Consider the following 6,114-nt stretch of genomic DNA (forward strand, 5'->3'; position numbering starts at 1 on the left):
TCGCATTGCTGCCCGCTGCCTTATTTTACCTCGCTAAAAACCACACGCTTATACGTTTGTGTTCCCATAAACTGCCCGCATTCCAGGAGGCGGTATTTTTACATTAATTGAATTAATATAACGTTCAAACGTGCACGGAAATACTCGCAACAACTCCGAAGCTCCCACAATTTATATATTTTTTTATTTTGTCCCGTCCTCAAACAAACTGGGGGGTGGAAGGGAAGCAATATCATGTGTGAGTGTGTGATTAAAATTTTAAGAAATGGATTCGACGTCAGGGACAAGATGGAGAATGCAAATGTAATAGGACGGAGTTTAGTGTAACAAAGGTTAATCGGAGACAAACAACCCATACCTGAACATCTCCTGCACCCCTATGAAGCAATGGTGGGCAAAATACAGTCAAGTCTTGGAGTCACCTTGGCGGTGACAGACCCCATAATGCGAAGGGAAACGGAATATAGCAAGAAATCAAGTGGCTTTTGAGTGTCATGTTTTGGGTGAAGGACGCTCCCTCTGGCGCGCAGGAGCAGGGAAGCTCCGTGCCACCGGTTAGAAAATGTCCGTGCAGTGTCGGGTTGCCTCGGCGGCTTGTCCGGAGCGCAAACATCTCTCCTGAGCTCGGGCAGCGGCTTCCCGCGGCTCGGCGCCAGCTGGTTCCCAGCGCCCGGCCCGGCCGGGGCTCCCAGCCCCCGGGAATGCCGCGGGCAGCCGCCCCCCGGTCCGCTGGGAGAAGGAGCTGGAAAGGTCTGTAAAAGTTCAGGCGACCCGTGGGGTGTGCCTCCGGGCATTTGGCTCCTTCCCAGGCGAGAGGAGGGGACAGACAGACAGACAGACAGACCCGGCTGCCTTGTCCGGGTTGACCCCCCGCCTCAGGTCCGTAGCACATCCTCTCCAGTGAAGGCAAGAGCAGGCGCCTGCACTTTACTGGGGCACACTGCGGGGAAATGAACAGGTGAAATAAACGTGCAGTAGCGGGAAAACACGCCAAGAACGGACCGAGCTTCCCTCCAAACCCCGCCGCGCCACAACCCAGCCCTCTGGGGCGGGGGGCATCCCACCCGGCCCACGGCGGCGGGGCCACCGTCCTACTCCTGCCATCTCGCTTGAATATTCAGATTGAGGTTGGGAGGGTTGGGGAGGGGTGGTGGTGGTGTCTTAATGATGTGTTAGTTGCTTGGACAGATTTAATAACTTTGCCGCCACTTGTTCTTAGCAACCCCTCTGGAAACCAGACAGTCTCTCATTAGGGCTTTCCTGGTGCAAACATTTGACTTGAATGAGCGGTGCTGAGTTAATTCCTCTTTGCACTAGGATTTGTTTAATGACATATAGGGAAATGGACAATACTCGTCGATCAGGCCATAAAGCTACAGAGGGCCAGATTTTAAAAGCATATTTTGTTCTGATAAAGCAATCGGGTTTTCATTTGTCACATGTTACATGAATTTAGAGTAAATGAAGAAAATACCTCTATTGTTCTGCATTAAATTATAGGAACCAATTGGGAATTCCTAGGCAATTTTCTCCATTTCTGCCTTCGCTTCTGCAACACCTAGTACCAGTGCCACCTACAGGAATAATTGCTCTTTCGAGCTGCTTTCAAGTAACCAGAGGGGTCTGAGAGAGTCCTGGTAGCTCTGTCGTCTTCCCGGACACACAGCAGGACGTACGATTCCGAAAGTCGTTGATTTTCTTCGTGAGATCGCACGCACAGTCACACACACACACACCAGTGCGCACACGCGTGCAAACACGCGCAGGGTCCCCTGTGTCACGGCGGGTGGGAGGGACGGAACCCTTCCCGCGGGACGGGGGGGAGTCGCCGCAAGGCGAGGCGAGAGGCAGCGCTATCTGCTTACACCAAGCAGCGTTTCGAGGTGTCGCTGGCGAGGGGGGCGAGCAGAGGCGGGTGTCTGGCCGGCCGCGGCTCCCTCTTGCCCCGGCGGAGCCCACCTGAGGGCACGGGGGATCTAGGAGCTCGTCTGCACAGCGACCCAAACCCACGCAGGTTTATGTCCTGGCTGTGTTTTCACAAAGGGGCAACTATTATACGCCAAGTGCGGCTCTGCCTCCCTCTCCCGCACAGCTTTACCTTCGCCGCAGGTTTTATAACGAATGCCTCCGAATTCCAGGGGAAAAATAATTATCCCCTCCCTCGCCTCTTTGGTGGGGGACGCCTTGGCTGCCAGTGGGGTTCCTCCTTGGCTGCGGACGCGCAGTCCCGCGGAGTGAGCCCGAAGGGGGGTTGCGAGGCTGGGGAGGGGATGGCCGGGGGCGCCGGGCAGCGCTCCCGCAGGTGGCTCCGCCGGGGAGATCGTTCCCTCATTTGACTTTGTATCCGCTAATCCTTTCCCACCGTCAAACCGACCCCCTAAATATTTGTCTTCGGGACTTAGCGGCCATCCTTCCTGACCAGGATTAAAATTGCGCCCTTTTTCTCTTGATCCTTTCTCTTTAAGGGTTTTCAGTTCCTACAGCTCTACGTGTGCCTAAAGCCCTTAAACAAAAATGTGCCTACGAATATCTTCATACTGTGCACTATACTCGTGGATGCCCTGTTGCTCGGGAAAGGAGACACTTCCGAGATGACCTGAGGTTTGTCTGCAGGTGGGGACATGGGTGTCTGCGGCGGATGAAAGACCTCAGCCCAGGTGGAAACACGGAGGAAGATGGGGCATGCAGGGCCCGGGAGCTCCAGGACGGAGTCTCCGCTGGAGACATTAGCAAAGAAAAAGGGCTGTTCGCGCTTTTCTCTGAAACCTGGTCTCCTCTTGCGTTACATAGTCACAAAAACAGGAGTTCTTTCTTTTTTCTGACAGGGTAGGAAATGCGATCAGCTTTATGAAAGAAAGAAAGCTTTTTGGCCTACACTGAAAAATTCGTAACCATTTTAATGTTTTACAGCCTAGAGAAAACTCGATCGTTCCCGCTCTGGGAGTTTCCTTTCGTTGTGAGAATAAAACGGGAAGAAAAAAAGCAACGCGGAGAGAGAGCCGAGCTGCCCTTTCTCCCTGCCCCGTCCCCTCCTGCCTTGCGCGGGTGCGCAGCTGCGCTCGGCGATCGGTGCCCGGAGGGGGACCACAGCGTCGCGCCTCTCACCCCACTCCCCAGAGGGCCGGCGACATTCGTGGTGCACGTCGAAATAAATTATTTGCGCCGTGAAATAGCAAAGACGTAATCGAGCGTGGAGTTCACCAGCGGTTGCGGTTTTCTTATAAAGTAAAACAAAATTTCAGCCTCCCCGGCTTGAAGTTTCTGCGGTGAAGCCGTGTTTCTCTACACGGCGAATGCGGGGTCGAGCCCTGCCCGCTTACACCACGCGTGGAAATTAACGTGTCGTTTCACCCACGCTGCGTATCACCCAAATGATTGCACTTATCCCCGGGCAGCCTGCGCTGCCGCTCCTCTGGCAAAAGCCCCAGCCCGGGGCGGCCCGGGGCGGGGGGGGGGGGGCGCGGGAGGGCTCCTGCCGGCCGCGGGGGCTGCGGCCCGGCGGGACCGGGGCAGGACAGCCCGCTGCCGCCGAGGAGCCGCTGGCCCCGGGCGTGCGGAGCTCGGGCGCCGGGTTTCATACGGGGCCGTCTTGATTTCGTTTGCAAAATATTTCTCTCCTGCAACTGCCGTGTAACAACTGAGAGGATAAAACCCATCCAGCGCATTTACAGCGTTGAGAAGCCGCAACGTTTAATGCCGAATAGTGCTGTAAATACACGTATTTTTTTCCTTTGGAGAAGAAGGGCTGTTGTGAGGGAAGAATCCCGCTGCCCCTCCGTTCCCGGGGAGAGGCAGACGCCGCTCGGCACGGAAGAGGGTTTTTCCTCGGGCTTCTGGCGGCGTCAGAAAATGACATTTAAGAGTGGGTTCTCCGTGGGTTTTCTGCCAAACGCAACAATAAGGAGTAACGCAGGGACGATGCGGGGCCAGCTTCCAGGATGGAGAGCCGGATCCGGCCTTTGCAGTCCATGCACTGCCCTGGGATTGTTTCCGGCGGCGGAGCTGGAGGGAGGAAAGTGAGGGAATTTCGCTGAGCACAGGGGCATCGTCTCAGCGGCTACGGCCGGCTCCAAACCGCCAGGCAGCGGGGGCTGCTCGCTGCCTGGCCCCGGCCCAGAGTACCTCGGGACACCTCAGTGCCACCGATTTGGCCCCGGCGGCAGGGCCCCGTGTCACAGCGGGCTGCTGCTCACCGCCTGCCCCCGCCACTGCACCGGGACTGACGCGTCCTGCACCCACCTGGCCTTACCAGTGTTTCCCTTGACAGTTTTCCTGCTCCCTAAGGATGAGAACTGAGATATCCCCGTTTGGGACATTTTTCCTCAGAGCTTTTTAGATGATCTCAGACGACCCAATAGGCAGAAGGTGCTCAGCGATGGGACGGGGGAACAGAAGGGCCATGAGCCATGTGGGCTTTTCCTGCTGCTTGTAGGAAAATAGGACCTATATAATGGGAAGAAAGGTGATGCCAAGGCCTCCAGAGAAAGTTTGCTGGCAACACCTCCAAGTATAGTTGCTGCAAAGGTCTCCGCACAGCCCTGCTGGAGATGCTGCACGGAGACTCCCCTGCACCCCTGTACTAGGGCTCCTCTGCATGACAAAGGTCGATGCTTATCCCAAAGCAGGGAAACCACGCGGCGGGAGGCCGAGTCAGAAGCTCCCTGCAGCGCAGTGCGAGGTTTACTGCATCTCTGCGACTTCCAGAGCCCTGGAACCGAGGTCTAACCCAGGCGAGTGGCCTTTTAGCTGCGAAGATCTGCCGCGGGTCGCTGGGCAGAGGCAGGGTGAAGTGACTGAGGTGGGGCCTGGGCACAAGTTCATAGATTAGTGCCCATATCTACGAACTCAGCAACTGCCCAGCAATTCAGGAAACTCCATCCAGCTGCTCCCTTTCACAGTCAAACCCAGCAGATATTCCTGTGATATCTCTCTTTTATCATCCAGCGTACTGCGAACAGTCTCTGAGTCTCTGGATATCAGGATATAAGCCACATTGTACCTCTCTTCACGGGTGTACAAACACTCTCCACTTAGAATAAATGTAATAGATAAAATGTAATTTAAGAGGAAAAAAGAAGCAATCAGCAACCCATTGTTCTTCATATTTGAAGGGTTTGTTTATTCTTTGTATGCACACAATTTAGGATGAAGGCAGGGGCTTCCATGGGATTTGAATAAAGTGCCCTTTTACCTTGTAGTTTTTAAACTATTTCTTCCACTAGTAAATTGTGACTATCAAAAGAAAAAAATAATTTAGCTGTTATAAATCACACTCCTGTTAAATACAGTTGCCAGAGCAAATAATTGTAAGATTCTGAATGGGAAATTAATTTAGAGGAATCAAACCATCCTAGATGAATTATTAATGTATTGCTATTGTAAATTAACAACCATTTTATATTTGGACAGTAGCAGCACGATAGAAGATACAACACACTCTCAGGACCAGCTTCCTATATTAATATGCATACAACTTTCTTAAAAATTGTGCGTGGCTTCTTCAGGAACAAAAATGCTTTAAAACTCTGAACCTATTACCCTCAGTGTTTCTGTCCTTGTATACATAAAATAGAGTTTCTCATTTGCAAACAAATCTGAGCATGTTGTTCCGAGAAACAATGCAAAAGAGGTAGGTTTACACTGGGAATGTGGTGAGGATTTAGGCAATAAAGGCGAACTTTAGCTTCGCTTTCAGAAACGTTTTTATTAAAAGTCAGCTAAAAATTTTATGCTCGTATTTCCCGGTTGGTATTTTCTCTGAATGTACAGGTACACATTAAAATGGGTGTCCTTTATATATATAAATGCATATGGCTATATGCATACGAGTGCTCGCTCGTTGGGCTAAGGGAAAGGTATATTAGGTTGTCAGGACTTCCAAAGTGAGCGGCAGCGGGGAAAGGACTTTACAGGCTCTGACATCTGTATTAGTGAATCGGCGTGGAAAGGCCGACAGCAGGCAATGACACCCGCGTGGCGGGGGGGGAGTCCGACCCCCGCCGTGACACCGAAGGACCCCGCGGGCTCACCCGCCCGAGAGAATCGCTTTCCGAGCCCCCCCTGCCCCGTGCGACACCCGCCCGATGCCAGCTCAAGGTGACCGCATGAAAACTG

The sequence above is a fragment of the Rissa tridactyla genome, chromosome 4, assembly GCF_028500815.1.
Source record: "Rissa tridactyla isolate bRisTri1 chromosome 4, bRisTri1.patW.cur.20221130, whole genome shotgun sequence".
In the NCBI taxonomy this organism is placed as follows: domain Eukaryota; kingdom Metazoa; phylum Chordata; class Aves; order Charadriiformes; family Laridae; genus Rissa; species Rissa tridactyla.